An 18,470-nucleotide genomic window follows, 5' to 3' on the forward strand; every position below is an offset into this window, starting at 1 on the left:
CAGACCTACATTTCTATGATTAATGGCAGCATGTCACAGAGATCAGTTCTTGGTCCAATGCGATTACATTTTTTTTATCAACTCTCTAGATCCATGTTTCCCAAACTTGGGACATCGCTTGTTCAGGGAAAGCCTCTGGTGGGCTTGGCCAGTTTGTTTACTTGCTGCGTCTGCTGCAGGCCAATGGGGGCTGCGGGAAGCAGTGCGGGCCGAGGGACGTACCAGCCGCCACTTCCCACAGCCCCCATTGGTCTGCAGTGGCGAACCGCAGCCAGTGGGAGCCGTGATCGGCCGAATCTGCGGACACGGCAGGTAAACAAACCGGTCTGGCCTGCCAGGGGCTTTCCCAGAACAAGCGGTGGACCGGCTTTGAGAACCACTGCTCTAGATGATCATATAAAATTTTTGCTGGCTAAGTCTGCAGATGACAGAGTGGTGGGGCGATGTATAAGGAGGACAACTGGTTATTGTTACAGAGTGGTCTGAATCACCTGGCTAAATGGTCACACTCCAGTACAGACAAAGGCAAGGTAATACATATGGGAACAAAAAGTGTAGGCTGTATCTACAAGATGGGGAACTCTGCCTTGAAAAACCTCGACGTGAGCTCTCAATGCAATGCTGTAGATAATAATAGGGGTAATGTAATCCTTGAATGTATAAAAAGGGGAATATCAAGAAGGGACAGAGGTCTGGAATGAACCTCCTGGGTCATTGGGTCCAGTCCCCTGCCATCACAAATAGCCCCATCATATAATCCTGTGTACAAAGTCATCAAGCTCCATCTTCAAACTAGTTAGGTTGTTTGCCCCCATTACTCCTATCAGGAGGCTCTTCTAGAACTTTACTTCTCTAATGATTAGAAACCTTCTTCTAATTTCTAGCCTAAACTTATTCATAAGAACAGAAGAATGGCCACACTGGGTCAGACCAATGGACCATCTAGCCCAGTATCCTTTTGACAATGGTCAATACCAGGTGCTTCAGAGGGAAAGAAAAGAACAGAACAGCCAATCATCAAACGATCCATCCCCTGTCATCCACTCCCAGCTTCTAGCAATCAGAGGCCAGGGACACTCCGAGCATGGGATTTGCAATAGCCATCGATGGACCTATCCTCCATGAACTTACCTAGTTCTTTTTTATACACCATTATAGTTTTGGCCTTCAAAACACCCACTGGCATCCCGTAGCTGTTACCACTCATGAAAGAGATTTTGGGAGTCATTGTGGATAGTTCTCTGAAAACATCCGCTCAATGTGCAGTGGCAGTGTCAAAAAAGCGAACAGAATGTTGGGAATCATTAAGAAAGGGATAGATAAGACAGAAAATATCATATTGCCTCTATATAAATCCATGGTATGCCCATATCTTGAACATGGTGTGCAGATGTGGTTGCCCCATTTCAAAAAAGATATATTGGAAGAGGAAAAGGTTCAGAAAAGGGCAACAAAAATTTAGGGATATGGAACAGCTGCCATTTGAGGCGAGATTAATAAGACTGGGACTTTTCAACTTGGAAAAGAAATGACTAAGGGGGATATGACAGAGGTCTATAAAATCATGGTGTGGAGAAAGTAAATAAGGAGGTGTTATTTACTCCTCATAACACAAGAACTAGGGGTCACCAAGTGAAATTAATAGGCAGCAGGTTTAAAACAAACAAAAGGAAGTATTTATTTCACACAACGCAGCGTCAACCTGTGGAACTCCTTGCCCAGGGATGTTGTGAAGGCCAAGACTATAAAAGGGTTAAAAAAAGAACTAGATAAATTCATGGAGGATAGATCTATCAATGGCTATTAGCCAGGATGAGCAGGGATGGTGTCCCTAGCCTCTGTTTGCCAGAAGCTGGGAATGGGTGACAGGGGATGGATCACTTGATGATTGCCTGTTCTGTTCATTCCCTCTGAAGCACCTGGCATTGGCCACTGTTGGAAGACAGGATACTGGGCTAGATGGACCTTTGGTCTGACCTAGTATGGCCATTCTTGTGTTCTTATGGCAACGAGGTATAGGCATAGGTATAGCCTTCATGTCTAGTTTATACCCATTTGTTCTTGTGCCAACATTGCTCTTTAGCTTAAATAGCTCTCCTCCCTCCCTGATATTCCCCCCCCCCCCCCCGGCATTTATAAAGAGAAATCTGATCCCCTCTCAGCCTTCATTTTGGTAGGTGAAACAAGCCAAGCTCTTTGAGTTTCCTTGGGTAAGATAGGCCCTCATTCCCCTGATCGTCCTAGTGGCCCTTCTCTGCACCTATTCTAGTTTCAATTAATCTTTCTTGAAGATTGGTCACCAGAGTTGCACACAGTATTCCAGAGGAGGTCTCACTGGAGCTTTGTATGAAATCAATGCTTCTCTATATCTACTGGAAATAACCTTGCCTGAAGCACAGTAGAATCACATTCATGTTTCGTCAAAAAATTCCAGACCAGCTCTACTGCTGACTCACTGAACCAGGCTGGACAAGTCACTTCGTCTCTCTGTGTCTTGGTTTTCCTATCTGTAAAATAGGGGTGATGATGGTTAATAGAGCGGGTTGATTTTTTTTTTTTTTGCTCAGGAAGTTTACCTGCCAAAAATTCTCAAAACCCACATGTCGGTGGCAAAATGTCCATGCCATGAAAGATTTCAATTTCCTGCCAAGAAATGTTAAAACAAGTTGTGTTTCATGAGACATAAAATCTCAGGTTTTTTTTCTTTTCATTTTAATATTTCCAGCTCAACCCTTTTTGGATTGCTTGCTTGTTTTGTATTGGTTAGAGGTGGGAGGAAAAGAAGTTGGAAAAGAACAGAAGGGAAAAAAGATAGTGACAGTTTGTCATCTGGCTGGAGTTTGGTAGACATCATGGCAGAGGTGAGTTCTTTAGGAAGGATTTGAAAGCACATAAAGGAGCAGATGTTCGGACTTTATCTGGGAGCTTTTCCTCATGCATAAGGAGAAACGAGAGACAGCAGAGAGGTATTAACTGGTCTATTGTTATTATTTGTATTACTATAGCTCCTAGAGCCCTAGTCTCAGACCAGGACCTCATTGTCTTAGGTGTTGTACAGGCTCCGTATGACAAAAAGACACTTACAATCTAGCCTGTAGATCATTGATTATGTGTACACTGGGCGGAAAATGATTCCAGGCTCGACTGTGCCTTACAGGACAAGTGGAAGCTCACCATCCAGCTGGAGCTCTCAGATGGAGGGACTTCTAAGGAAGCCCCCGGACTGCTACACTCTGAAGGGGGTGTATAGCATGCACACACCCCTGTGTCCGATGGGGATGGATCACCCTATTTCAGGTAACTAGCCTCAGGTAGTCTCCGCACTCAGGGGACTGTAAGGGCTGTCCTTGTGGCTGGTGCCTGCATGCTGGTACAAAGGGGAGAAGCTCCTTGTATCATTGCTCCCTTTATACACCCTGATCCTTTGCAGGTGGGCTGTAGCCTAGCTCTTAAGACACATGGCACCATCTAAACAGGATGGGGTATCCCATGTAATTCCATAAAATAAGAAAACCCTAATGTGGAGGAACCTAAGATATTTTAGGCTAGCCCCCCCCCCCCGGGGTTGCATATGAAATTTCATGGGCATGCACATTTCTAAGTAAAGGCTCCACCTCTTTAGTCCTCACTCACCCTTATTGTTTTCAATAGGATTACTCATGCGAGTAACAACTGACTCCTGTGTGTAAGGCCTGGCCCCCCAAGACTGTAATAATCCCCTCCCCACCAGAAAGCAGTGTATAAGCAATCCTAGGTCACAGGAGCATGGTCCGTGCATGCGATTATTTAAAATAAATCTCTGGGGCTGAAATCTCTGTGCCCGCGTTGTGGTGGTGGGGTAAACAGAACTAATCTGGTTTTCTCTTCCCCCTCTCTGTCTATTTCTTTTCTCTGGCTTTTCTCCCCTGCCCCCAACACTGCCGCTGTCGTGTCAGGTAGTGGCAGTGTTGAGTACATGAACCCGGCGCTGAGCATTACAGCCCTTGTGTGTGTGTGTGTGGGGGGGGGGGGGGGCTGTGTGTTGGATCCTTCCTTTAAAACAGCAACAACAACGCAACCTACTACTGCTGCAAGTCTCCGGGAGAGAGAAAACCAGACCCGGCACGGAGAGAGGAAGCCACCAGCTCAAAGTGATCGGCTGAGACAACTCATCACCGCCCCTACCTCCTTTAAGGGAAAACAAATTAATAACAGTGCAGCCCACAAGAGAGCAAAAGGCAGCACCCAGCCCCTAGCCCCCGCGTGGACTCTCCGCCTGCCTCCCCAAAGCAGCGATCCGGCCGGGCAACAGGAGCAGGGACCCCCCCGCTTCTCTCCTCCCCCCATTAACAAAATATCCTGCCCCCCCCCCCCCCGCACTTTTCCCTTACTCCGCTCCGGGACCCGAGCCGCCGAAGCAACCCGCGGAGCGCAGGGGGAGCCGTGGAGCAAGCCGCCAGCCGCAACCACCGAGGCAGCGCTGCAGCCCCGGGCAAACAGCCGCGATCAGCGAAACCTTTCCGCCCTGACCCCCCGACCCGCCCGCTCTGCGCGCCCGGGGGGCGGAAAACCCGCAGCCAGGAGCCGCGCCGTCCGCCCACCGAGCAGCATCCCTTTAAAACCAAGCAAAAAAAAGAAAAGCCAGGGGCGAGCGCGGGAGCAGCTCCATCCATTGCGGAGCCAGGATTTGATCCGGTGCATTGACCCCCCCCTTGCCTTTCTCTCCCCCTCCCCCCTTCTCCTTTTCATTTTTTTTTTTATTATTTCGGATCCGGCTCAAATGAGCCGGGACTGTGAATGTGATTGACTCCGGCTTGCCAGACGCCATTTTCCCCCCTGCTCGCTCTCTCCCTCTCTATTTATCTCTCTATCATCCCTCTCTCTATCCCCGCGCCTTCCCCCCCCCCCCCGCCCAACCCCTCCCCCCGGCCCTGATCGCTCCCCCCGCCTCCCCCCGCCTCTGCGCGTGTTACACGCCCGTGTGCTCCCCGTATCTGACAGATGAGCACCGCCATGGCTTTGCCGCAGCACGAGCGAGAGCACCTTTGGGGGCTCCGGCGAGGGATCGGAACCGGGATCTAAAAAAGAGAAGAGACCCAGCCGCGGGTGGGGGAAGCCGAGAGACGAAGCCGAGAAGCCCCGCTCCGGCGTGGGGGGCTATGGGTTAGTAAACACCCGCCGCCGGGGAAATCTCGCTCCGGATTGCACGGGCGGGTTTGTTGTCTTTGGGCTGCATGCAAAAGTTAATGTCGGTCGCCTGCCTCTCACCCCCCTTGGTGACTTTGCAATGGCGCGGGAAGGTCTTTATTTGGGTGCATTTATATTCCGGGTGTAGGTGATTTCCTACCCCCCCCCCCGGAGCCCCTCTTTCGGCTGGGGTGGGTGCATTTTGGAGGAGTTTGTATAATGTGTTTCGTTCCCCCTCTCCTGCACGCCCACCTCCCTTCCCTAGTCTGTCTGAAGCCTTTCTGATGGTGGTGTGGGGTAGGTGGCAGGAGTGTGTGCGCGTGTGGGGGAGTTGGCAGATCTTCTCCCCCCCCTTTGTAAATTGCCGGTTAAGTGGAGCTAGAGAGCAACATTATAACCTTGCTGGGGATTCCCCCCACCCTCCTTTCTTAGTGTACCCGAATTTTGTAATAGCTATAGATGGGATGGTGTCTCTCTCTGCGTGTTAAATCCAATACAGTTCACGTAAGGACTTAAAAGCCCTTGTGTGTTTGTGTTCGCTTCACACCAGCCCATTGAAAGGATCTGGGTTTATTTTGACATTGAAAAGGACACGCACTCCATAAAAGCGGCGATTTCCAGTAACAAACGTGTGTGTGTGTGTGTGTGTGCAGGAAGCCAGGGGGTGGGTAATTAACAACGCAGGATCTCCCCCCCCCCACCCACCCGTCGTGTTTGTTTCAGAAGTAACCGCGTTCTTAATAATACACGCCCCCTCCCCCGATTATTCCTCGCCACCTCCCTGAAATAAAACCAGGGCAAAACCGGAGTTAAAGCTTTTAGGGGCTGGGGCATGTAAAAAGCCAGATGATGGGGGTGGGGTGGGGTGGGGGGGAGGTTAGGAAAAGACGCTAGCTTGTAAAATCAGTCTGCAGATTAGAGCTGCTATTGTCAAATCAAGGCATGGTGACATTCACCCCTCGTTTCCCTCCCCAAGCAGCGCCCTGGTTTGAACTGGAGGTAGTGGACAAGTTCCCTTGCCTGGCAGTGGGAGATAAGACTTATTGAGCCTGAAGCTGGGCTGGTGCCCCCTCACGTTGTGATGATCGTGTGTGTGTGATGTACGTGGACATGTGTGTGCGTAGCATGACACACACGGAATAAACAGGCCACGACGGGACAGCCTGTGTGTGTGTATTTATGTCTAAAAAGGCAGTTGGGAGAAGGATTTCCGATTCGTTTCCGCTTCAAATAAACTGCACTGATAATCTCATGGTTGACGTCTAATGCTAAAAGGGCAATCTGCCGCGAGAAACTCTTCCCCTAAAGCAGCAGCTTCCCGGTACAAGCAATCGCGCCCCGCCGCCCCCAGCAGCCCCCCCCCCCACACCCCTTCTAAAGTTCTCTGCGGCCGAACGTGGGACCCTGTCCGGGTGCATGGAAAGTCAAACTGGATTTGTGGGGGCCGAGGTGCTCCTGGCAAAGATCGCCCCGAAAAGGAACCTGCAAAGGGAACTGACACCGCTTGTCAGTTTCGGCTCCCGCAGCCAGCCCCCCCCGCCCCTGGATCTGGGACTGTGAGCGGCAGACATTGGATCTGCCCCCGGGACGGAACCCAGCCACCCAGCCCAAAGCTCCCCGTCCCCAGCTGGGCGCGAAGGCTTGATCCACTTGGCTCAAGCAGGGGCCAGGGAGCAGCCCCTGTCTTCAGTTCACGTCTAATTGACGCTGAGGGGGGTGTAGAAAGGGGATGAATGGGTTGGGGGGGGGGGGGGATGTGGCAGGGCGGGAGATGCCCTTGCAGGAGGAGAGAATTCAGATGCTGTCTTGAACAGGCTCCAGGTCAATTTCTCTCGTGGCGGCTGTGACAGTCCAGGGCAGGATCGCCCAGACACCTTTATCTCTCTGCCCTGATGCCTCGGGGATCGACTGCGTCTGTGCCGGCGTGTGTTTTTATATGTCTCTTAAGATAGCTGCTGACTGGGCTGCTCGCTCCGGAGTCGGAGTGCTCGCAGGCGGGTGGAGGAAGAGGGAGATGCGGCTGTGAAACGCAGACGGGGGCAAGGGCTAGATTTGAGCGCTGGAAAAGTTCGCATAAAAATCGATTCCGTGCGTGTGGCTGCTAGTTAACGCACCTCTCCCCCTGGTCTGTAAGGTTTTGCGGGTATCCGAGGCACAGTTGTGGCCGCGAGAGGCAATCCTGTAATCTGAGTTGAGCACTGGGAGGAGTAGGTGGCAAACAAATGTACTAGGGGGACACTCCAGGGGAAACAATATTTCTCTTTTTAATACTGCAGATGAAGGTGTTTCATTACCTACTAGGAGTAAACAAGCCAGTCGACTGAGTCAGCTTGAGTAGCAGAGGTTCTCCAGTAGTCTACCCAGGCTGCGACATGCCACTGGGTCAGCAGTGTATTGCCTTCTATGTACATCTGTCAAATTAAAAGTATGTTCTAGGCGAGTAAAATGTTGATCCTGCTGGTCCTCTGCTGTCAGGGGAAGTCATTTGATTCCTTTCTTATTGACAGGAGGATTTCAGGGGTAAAGAATTGCCGGCAAATCCAATCCCCTATTTAATATTATGGACCCAAATGGTAACAATTGATTAAACAGCCCCTGCAGACAGACGACTATGGCAGTAGAGAGAGAAGCATGGTTAAAAACAAGTTCTGCAAACAATGTAGTTGTACTTTAATCTCTGCTGTGATGGGAATGGTTATGTAAAGAGAGAAAAACACATAGGGATTGGAGATTGCTCTTCCGTCCACTCTTGGCTTTGACTTTTTTTCTTTAACTTCTCAGACCCAACATTTTAATTGAAACCAGAGATCTATTGAGAAGTAAGGGAGCCAAGAAAACCTCTGTTTTCTCTGCAACTTGGGCTGGGGAATAAATAATGTTTTGCTGATGTTATTTCAAGTTGCTTGAGCTCTTTGGCTCCTGCCAAAAAAAACCCAGCCTTGATTAACACATTATCATTTTAAGAGGATGAGCGATGTGAAATATGGTGAAATGGTGTGTTAGATTTGCGCAAAGCTATAATGTGTAGTAGGTGCTGGCAACCAAAAGAAATAAAGGCTTTGATTATTAATAGTAACAGTTGAGCCATTTAGTTCTATTTGATGTTTATAGGGTTTCTTTGTTAAGGTCTGTTATTCAGTATAAGTTCAATTCAAACACTTAGAATGAACCGGATCCCAAATTAATCAAATTGGTATTTCCAATTAACTAAAAATAATACTGAGCATCTATTGACCATAAATTCTTTACAATGTAAGAACATCAATTTTGCCTTCATTTATTACTTAATCCCCTTTTATAGACTATCTCCTCCCTCCCTCTTAGCTCCTTTTCCCCTCCTCTGCCCTCCAGCCTCCCCCCTCTGCCCCCTCACACCTCTTAGGTATATATACCAGCCTACCAACAGGGCTTTTGTTTTTCATTACAAGATTTTGGCTAATCCCAATTCTAGTGACTTTTCTGCCCTCTCAGTAGGGCTCAATGGCTCATACTTAATCTTTCCCTTCTGTTTTCTTTCCCCTTTGGACAACACCCTCCAGGACTGAAAAACTATTGCCTTGTGCTTGGAGACTTTCAATTATGTTGCAGTTTTGACTCTTGACCCAACCAATAGCAAGAGATGCTATTGTCTAATGAATCACATAACACAGTTCTGGAGTCCAAAGGATTACTGTGGTGGAACTGATATATCTCCATTGATGAGTGATTATTATCAATATGCCCCGATGATCTCCCTCAGTTCCCCTTAGAATAACTACATGTCACCAGAGTTTAGCTGATCTTTGTAAGGAGAGGAGTTTCAAAGACTTTTGCATCTGAGTTTGTTTTGAAGGCAAGGCAAAAAGTTGCACAAAAGTGTGCTACATTTTAAAATCAATGATGTGCACCAGGGTAAAATAATAAGATTTTTTGCAGTGTGGCCTTTCTTTGTCTATACTGTATGCATGCACAATTATGGTGCATGCAAATCCAGCAGTTAGACACACACATGGAGAATAATGCAAATAGGTGCTCATGCAAAATCTCCACCCACACAGTTAAAGGCTAGGTGAAAGCCACCTGAAAATCTAGCCTGCAGTTTTACACATTGCTCACTAGGAACCTAGGGACTGTTAGTGTATCAGCATTCTCTGTCTGGAGACAATGAGTTAAAATAAATCTCAAATTGGAGTCTGGAAAAGTCCATCAATGGAATATCAGGTGTATGTGGATTAATGCATAAAGAGAACTTTTGGGGGCAAGCACCCACAATGCCTTGCTGCTGGCTTTCTAGTTCTAGTCTGTCACTTTCCACCTTAAAACGTCAACAGGTTGTTCTTCCCCTAAAATATCATGGAGGAAATACAATTACTCTTTTAGAAAGTTGCCATCTTATTTAGAGATGGTCCTAAGTCAGAACTCTGGAACCAGGTCTCTTAGCTTTGAGACACTGTCTGATCTGAAAGTGGATCCAGTTTTTATGGGTTGGGCCCATTCCCCAGTTTTATTCAGACACATGACCAAATTGCAGATGTGCATTGTTAACACAACTGCTCATAAGCCAGGCTCAAAGCTCTTCTTTTCTTTTTAAGAATGAACCTTTCGCTTGACATTGCTTGAAAAGTTTGTTGCATATTCTGACCTGCTTAGAAATCTACAGGATGCTGTGAAGAAGCAGAGCTCTCCAACATGCTGTCTGGATTCCGCACTATCATTTAATTGGACGTGGAGAACGAGGAAAGCAACAACATTAGTTAAGTTAGACAAAAGCCCGGGAACAATCCAACATGTCTTCCACAAGTTGCGGAAGTGTGGCAAAGAGTTGGGAGAAGGGGATTCTGTTTATCATCTAGAATGTGGGGAAAAGAGACCATTTCCCCTTTTGGATTGGCACTGGGTTTGTTTCGTATCCCAGGCCATCCAACCAGCGCAGGGGAGGATAGTGGTATAAACCACAAAAAAATAATTTGCCATTGCGGCAAGTTGTGGTAAAGTAATAGTTGGATGTTAAAACCAACCTGCTACTATTAATTTATTTATGATTTTGTTATCTTATATCTAAATCAAATGGAGAGAGGCCTGAACTTCTGGGCCTCAATGAATTTAACAGACTTCTATAGAAATTAATCTGGAGTCTTATTAATTTGCTAGGGAATGAAATCTTTTCTGTATACTTTTTCCTATAGAATTCTGTAGCAGGAATGTAACAATATTCAATACCCAGGCTATAATGTTCCATTCAATTCTTTAGTGCTTTTCCATAAGGGATCAGAGAAGTTGTGAGGTTTAATTAAGTACATTTGATAAGTGCTTTGAGGTCCTCAGATGAATAAGGCTGTTTACATGCAAAGTATTATTGTGGGCACCTATTAGTCTTAACTGGTTTCAGTTATCAACCCGTGTTTGCATATGTAACTTTCACATATTGCATTGAACAATTCCAAGTGTTGTTTGGTTGATGGAGTTTTCTGAGGGATGGGGGAGGGAAAGGTTGAGCAAATTCCCTCCTGTTGTCAGTTGCCATGTAATTGATTCAGAAAAGGTGTGGGAGTAGGGGGAAATCACCTTTGCCTTTTGAATTATGTCTAACCTCACACTTTTAGACTGGACAACAGCTGGAATTTGAACAGATAAATTAGTAGGCCTGTAGTGCTTGTTGCAAACTTCTGCCTTTGCCTGGTGTGAGAGAAAAAAAGTTTTGAGTCACAAAAGTTATGGCCATTTGAAAATTGCATATCAAATATGCCCAATAGAAAACTTTGTCTGTTGATGTGCCCTTAGAGATGCACTGTGCAGAAGGGTTCAGCTGGATAAGTGGTAGCCTCTGAAAGCTTGCCTAATTTAAATGTTCATAACTTTTAGGACTACTGCACTGATTTTCTTCCAACTGAGTATGGCTAGCAGATCTCACTGGGTCCAAAAATGCAAGATAAGTTTGAAGAAAGTTGGTTTATTCTTAATCAGGGCCCTGCTGTGCTACTAATTAATACAATCTCACTTAATACCAGTGGATGTTTCAGTCAGCAATCTCTGGAACTATTTTCGTCCATATACATTTAGGGCCTAATAAAATACTTGCTGAGGTTAATGGGAGACTTTCTACCGATTTGGGGCTGGATTAGGCCATTTTAAGGGTACATTCTAGCAACTCTGTACCATATTTGTACTTGGGCTGCAGTATCAATGGACTATAGCCTGCCCCTGGCTAACTAGCAGCCTTGTAAGTTTTAAAGTGTGGCCGTAATGATAGTTGCAGGTTCTACTGTGCCTCAGCACATGGATAGTGTTAGTTACAGACCCGGGAATTTTTTTTAATTAAAAAAACTCAGGAAATTATATGCAAGAAAGGCAGTGATGCAACTGAAAGTTGGCACAGCTAAGCACAAATGTCAGGAAATCTGCATATTAAAGATGAATGGATAATCATAGAATCATAGAATATCAGGGTTGGAAAGGACCTCAGGAGATCATCTAGTCCAACCCCCTGCTCAAAGCAGGACCAATCCCCAATTTTTGCTCCAGATCCCTAAATGGCCCCCTCAGGGATTGAACTCACATTCCTGGGTTTAGCAGGCCAATGCTCAAACCACTAACGTTGCCTTCGTGCAAGTATATTATCAAACTTCACTGAAGACAGTAGGATTACAGGGGAGTAACTGAGGGCAGCGCTTGGTCTTTAACTATGGTAATGCTGGGCCTGTGTCTCCCTTGCCTTCCTCCCCAATGGACACATGTGGAGATGCAATTCAACAAGGAAATAGCAGCTTTGAGGAGTCATGGTGCAGCGACTAGCTGAGTCCAAGCCCACCCAGCCCTTTAGGTCCGAGTTTGGGCGGCTAGTGCAAGCCACCGCTGGGCTGCAACGTCAGCACTGCTATTTTTACCGCACCAGCCCGAGTCTCTCTACCCCCACTAGGAATCACACTTCCGAGCTGTGACCTCCCAGTTCCAATGCACCAGCTCCTCTCCTCTCAACTCTAATCAATGACAATCAAAGGCCCTCTCTGCTCCAGCTCTTTAGAAGAGGATAACGAAAGGAAGCAAAACTAAACTACCGCCATCTACTTTCCAAATTAACACTTTCCTCTTGGTGTCCCAGCATATCTCAGACGCTCCTTGACACGGTAGACTCTTTGGTGCAAGGACAGTCCTTATATGTGTGTTGTACAGGACCAAATACTTTGGTCCTCCAAGGTATCCAGGTGCATAACTCTTGTTGAAATCAGTGGGCACTAAGTGCTTAAAGATCTTTGAGAATCTGGGTCATTGTCAGGGCTTTGAATAACAAAATAGTGTTTTGAATAACAAAAACACATTGTGATAAGCTCCCCTCAAAATCCAACCTTTCACAGGCATGATCTCATTTGAAATAAACAAAGTTTGGTCACATGAGACACTTTGGACAGCGTGTAGCCAAGGTGAAGGCCAGACACTGGATCACAGTCTTCTTGTTGTGCATCCTTGTCAGGGGTGAAAGTAAGTTAGAGGACTTACCGGTACGCCGGAGTCCTGAGCAGGGGGCGTTGCCTCAACTGGAAGAGGCAGGGCCTTAAATCCCCAGGCCCTTTAATTTAAATCTTGATTTAAAGGGCCAGGGCTCCAGCTGTGATCGTGGTGACTGGAAGGCCGTAGCCCTTTAAATCACCCCCGAGCTACCAGCTGCAGAGGCGGCTGGGAGCCCCGGAGCTTGGGGGCGATTTAAAGGGCCCAGGGCTCCAGCTGCCACTACCGGAGCGGAGCCCCGGGCCCTTTAAAGCACTGAGGAGCCCTGGGGGCTCCCGTCTGCCACCGCTACCCCGGGGCTCTGGGCTCTGGCAGAGCTTTAAAGGGCCTGGGGCTCCGCTGTGGTAGCAGCTGCTGGAGCCCTGAGCCCTTTAAATCCCTGCCTGAGCCCTGCTGCCCGAGCCCTAGGGTAGTGGTGGCCGGGCTCCATCGGGGATTTAAAGGGCCCCGGGGCTCCAGCCGCCACTACCATCCCGGCCCTTTAAATGCCCGCCGGAGCCCACCGCCGCTACCCCAGGGCTTTGGCAGCAGGGCTCCGGCGGGGATTTAAAGGGCGGGGGCGGTAGCGGTGGCTGGAGCTCCGGGGCTCTTTAAATCCCCGCCAAAGCCCCCACCCCAGGGCTCGGGCAGCAGGGCTCAGGCGGGGATTTAAACGGCTTGGGGCTCCAGCCGCCGCTACCGCCCCCGCCCTTTACATCTCCTCCAGAGCCCCGCTGCCGCTACCCCAGGGCATCGGCAGCGGGGCTCAGGTGGGGTTTAAAGGGCCCCGGGAGGGTAGCAGGGGCTGGAGCTCCGGGGCCCTTTAAATCCCCGCCAGAGCCCCGCCATCGCTACCCAGGGGCTCGGGCAGCAGGGCTCAGGCGGGGATTTAAAGGGCCCCGGGGCAGTAGCAGCGGCTGGAGCTCCAGGGTCCTTTAAATCCCCGCCAGAGCCCACCGCCGCTACTCCAGGGCTTTAAATTGCCCTCTCGGAAAGCCGGTCCTGGGACGTACCGGCTTACTTTCACCTCTGAGCCTTGTGCCGTCGCTTTGGGGTTGTGGCAAGGATGCCTAGCCCAGTCATTGTGCATCCCCGATCAAATACACTTTTTTTTGCCCTGAAAGAGTGAGTGTTGGCCTCCCTGGCATTTGCATCGGGGGGAAAAGAAAAACCCACACAACCCCTTCTACCCTCCCTCTCAAAAAAAAAAAAAAAAGTGTGGCAGCAGCTATAAATAAAAACAAAGCCCTCCTTAATGATTTATGCAGAGAAATCATTTTCGGCAAGTTTCTGGGTGCAGCCGGGAATGTTTGATCAGAGAGAGAGAAAGAGATTAGAGTGTTACCACGTCTGTGCTAGAATCAGGCTACTGTGTTGGATGGCAGACTTCCAAGAGCCGGGTCAGACTAGGGAAGTTTGGTAAGACAGAACTGATGGAATTGCGTGGAGTTTGCTTTCCATAGTTGGCCTCCACTTCTATATCCTTATCCTAAATACCTATAAACTTTCCATTTGTAGTAGCTGTGAATACTTCCAGTACAGATTCCAAGGCCAGAAGAGACCATTGTGATCATCTAGGCTGAGCAGGTATCCAGAGTACCCTCCTCAGGTCAGGTTGCTGCTGTCCTCCAAATAGCTTTCTGCTGTTATTATAGAAATAGCTTGTTTCCTGTGGTGGCCCATACTATTATAGACTGCATTGGGCCTGGATCACGATGTCTGTTGCTATGGTGCGTTATACTCCGTGCAGCGCGGTCTAGGGGAGAGGGCAGTGGCCTGGGAATCAGGAGAGCTGCGTTCTGTTCCCAGCTCTCTTGCTGACTTGCTGTTTGATCTTGGGCAAATCAATTCAGCTCTTGACTTGTCTAGTGTGTAAGCCGCTTGGGGCAGGGACGATCTTCCACTGTGTTTGCACTGTGCCTCGCTGTGATCTCAGTCTGGCCCTCTAGGTGCACCTGTAATACAAATCAGAGGACCATGCAACCCATTGACTTCCCTGGGGAGATGTGGGTCAAATTCTGCTCTTAGATGCACAGGTGTAAATCTAACGAAAGTTCATTTACACCAGTTTCAACAGCAGCGTTGGCCCAGAGAGTGTAAGTCAGTGAAGTATTTGCCCTTTTGTGACAGGCACTTGGGGATGGGAGAGATGGTGTTTGATTGCTTTCTAGGGGTGGTGAGACACATCACTCTGAGTTGGGTGGTGAGTGTGTGGCAGAAGGGAAGGATGCACTTGCAAATAATCACTAGGTTTCAATTGTGTGCATGAAAAAAATATTTGTGTCATTTTAAGTGCATCCCATTTAGACACAATCAGTCTTCAACATGCACGTGAAATGGGGAGCTCCGGCATGCCTGCTGCCGTGCAGGCTCAGAACCCCACCTTGGGTATGGGCATCAGGGGCTGTCCTTGGATGGCATTTACCCTGCCATTCACTGCTCAACACTTGCCTGTGGTTCCTGCTGTTGCAGCAGCAGCACTGGGGGCAGTGTGTCTTTTATGGGCTTTGTGATTTATGGTGGAGTCCGTTGTTTGATCATTCAGTTGGCCCTCCCTTCACTGCTCCTCTGATAGGTACTTACATAGAAAGGTACTTATCTGATTGAATTACGGAGTCTCAAACCTAGTTATGGAATCAAATATGATTCCATAATCTACCATTTAATGTCTCTATGTTGAAGAGACAGATACGCGTGTGTGTAATACACATACGAACAAGCCTGCATAATTATGGAGGCACATTTCCCAATTATGGGCCTTCATTTCTGTTTATCTCTTTATCTGTGTGTGTGTGTGTACACAGGTATCTGCAGAATCACATAGTTGCAAGATACATCTAGACAGTGGGTTACCTAGTCCATCCCCAGCCTTTCTGACATTTGACTGTTGAACGTCCCTTTATGGGACGTCCTGATTCATACTTGCCTTGCACTTTATTGAGCACCAATAAAATGATGACAGGCTTGGAGCAGAGTTAGATTTTAGATTGTAGCAGTCCAGTGAAAACGAGTGAAGGTTACATTTATTGTTTGTTGACCAGACGGTTGGCACTAGTAAACCAACAGAACTCCGCTGGCTTCCCTGAAGCTATGCCTTATTTATATCTCCTGAGGATCTGACCCTTCATCTGTGTTTGTTTAGACAGACAAAATATTGAAAAGTGCCTCCACAGGCATGTAGGAACTGTTGTTCTATTTTAAAACAACCCGCCAACCAGACTGACGGTCAAACTTTGAAGAGTTGTATCAAAAGTACATTACCAAGACATCGACAGTCCCTTATTTATTGATTCTGTGGGTTGGTTTAGCTTGAAAGGGACGTCTTCCTCCCCATTGTTCCTGTGATGGAGGTGATAGGCCCAACACAGGTGAAGGGCAGAAGGATGTTTATTGTAGAACCTGTCGCAGAGATGGGAAAGAGTGGTCATGGTGCCTTTTCCAGTGCCCTGCAATGCCGGGGAGTTCCCTTTAGAGTATTGTGGCCAGAGGAGATAACTCAAGGCACGTCTACATGGGAATAAAAGCCCTCTGGCACAGCCACAGCTGGCACAGCTCTGTTGACTTGGGCTGCTGGGCTAAAAATTGCTGTGTAAATGTTTAGGCTCGGACTGGAGACTGAGCTCTGGGACCCTCCACCCTCACAGGGTCCCAGAGCCTGGACTCCAGCTCATGCCTAATTGTCTACACAGCAAATTTTCAGCCCCAGAGCCTGAGCCCCAGTCCTCGGACTCAGGCCAGCCAGAGGCTTTTATCACTGTGTAGACGTACCCTTAGTGGTCTGAACATTATGCATGAAATTCCTCGACATTTTGAAACTAGTGGACTTAGGAGAGGCTTCTTTGTTTTCCCAAAGTAGATAAACTGAGTGTCATGCTGCTTCCGGTATGTCAGGCCTTGCCTACGCTAGAAAGGGTTTGCTGGTATAGCTATACTGGCAAACTGACCCTGAGTGGATGCAATTTATAGAAGAATTCCTTTGGCAGCATAGCCTATCCCAGTTCCATATATGAGATAAGCTATACTTGTGGCAAGGACTGTTTTGTCAGTATCCCTGAATCTACAGGATGGTTTTTGCTGTATTGGGGTGTGATTTTTTTTTTTTTTTCACTCCAACTGCTATAACTATGCCAGCAAAACTTTTAAGCGTAGACCAGGCCTCAGGTTTTTTTTATGAGACTTTAAAACCCAAGCTCCTGCTGCCCCGTGTGGACACTGAAGATTAAGTGACACTTTTCAAGTGTCTTTGGCCAAAACTTTCCCCTGGGTGTACTGTATGTGGTCTGGTGGCCTCCACCCCAGAGGTAGCTGCATTTCAGTGGTGGTATATAATTGGTGAAGGAGCTTGGGATCATTTGGAATGAAAGGTGATACATGAACGTCAAATACTGTCATATATTCCCCAGTGCTTTGTGCAATTTTAAATGGATGAAGTGGAGAAGCTTCCTGGGTTTTTGTTGTTTTATCAGTGGTTAGGGATTTCGCTGTTAAATTGCAAGTGTATCTCACATGGGGAAAGAGTGATCCAGTGGCGATGGCACTGGAGTGGGAGTCCGATTTGGGCTTTAGTTGGACTCCACCGCTGACCTCGGGCAAGACACGTCCCCTGTCTGTGCCTCAGTTTCCCCATATGTAAATAGGGTTAATTGTATTTACTTTCTTTGTAAGGCACTTTGAGCTCTATGAATGAAAAGAGAGAAGCTTTAGTAGCTGCAGTAGAGACTTCAATTTGTGTATTGTAGTGTTTAGGCTTAGAGGAGTATCCCTTTAAATAGTTTGTGAGCCATCTAGAGGTGCTCACTGTGTTTTAGAAGCTGCAAGAAATCAGCCAGAGTAGCAGTTTGTATGGTGCATGTTTGTGTATCTTTAGTAAAAACAAGTATTTGGGATGTGGCTGTTCCTGTCTGGTTTCTTTATATAGTTATTGTTGTGTAAAGAGCAAAGAGAGCACAGAGTTGGCACTTCCTTACACGTAGAATCCCAAATTCGGTAGCACTTCTTCCCCACAAACACCTAGTGCGTGGATGCTGTTTCAGTCATTAGCAAATGTTCTGTTTAGTCAGTTTACCGTTCTGACTTTTCCACACTGGAGAGTTTGTGTAGCTGCTTGAAGCAACAGAAGGAAACAAACTCATATCCTATTGTTGGAGAGGTCTAGGATGTCCATGATCCAGAGCAAGCTCTTGAGCTCACAACTCTTAGGGTCAAATCCTGCTCTTAGCTATGTGCATATGAATCCCATTGAAATGGATGTGTGAACATCCATAAGCAGAATTTAGCACATAGCCTTTATCAGCTAAAGCGTGGAAAAACTCCCTAATTAAGGACTAATGCTAAATTCTCTGAAACTCATCTCATTCACCTGTGAATTATCCTTCCTCAAATTCAAGCCTTGCTAGTGGTTACACTTTCTGCTGGGAATTTATTTCAGAGAATGTGATGCACCTGTAGTAGGTTATTGATCATCACCTATCACTGTGAATCTCAAAAGATTTGGGTAAACATTTAAAAGACTGAACTAGCCCAGCCCTTGGGGCCTGTAAAATAGGTAAATAAGCTTTCCCACTAGAATTCTAGCTCTCCACACAGCCAGTCGGGCCAGAAGAACCTTTCTTGCTTTGTTTTGGCACTTTCACTTGCAGCCCCAGATGAAACATGGAACAGCAGACAATGCAAAACGATAGAGACGGACCCAAGCCAAAATATCATAGAATCATAGAATCATAGAATATCAGGGTTGGAAGGGACCCCAGAAGGTCATCTAGTCCAACCCCCTGCTCAAAGCAGGACCAATTCCCAGTTAAATATCTGAATCAGGGACCAAACTTTCCCAATATCTGGATCCA

The 18,470-nt window shown here is 47.5% G+C and overlaps 1 protein-coding gene across 2 annotated transcripts in view; it reads left to right on the forward strand.

Moving 5' to 3' along the window:
• Positions 1 to 4,359: 4,359 nt before the first annotated feature.
• SETBP1 (SET binding protein 1) overlaps positions 4,360 to 18,470 on the forward strand; it is a 325,358-nt gene continuing 311,247 nt past the window's right edge. Inside the window, exon 1 of one of the 2 annotated variants that reach the window (XM_073343442.1) lies at positions 4,360 to 5,142. The gene's annotated coding sequence lies outside the window, so the exon portion shown is untranslated. The remainder of the gene's footprint in view (positions 5,143 to 18,470) is intronic. The other variant, XM_073343441.1, reaches the window with a different exon arrangement.

The sequence above is a fragment of the Lepidochelys kempii genome, chromosome 5, assembly GCF_965140265.1.
Source record: "Lepidochelys kempii isolate rLepKem1 chromosome 5, rLepKem1.hap2, whole genome shotgun sequence".
NCBI lineage: Eukaryota > Metazoa > Chordata > Testudines > Cheloniidae > Lepidochelys > Lepidochelys kempii.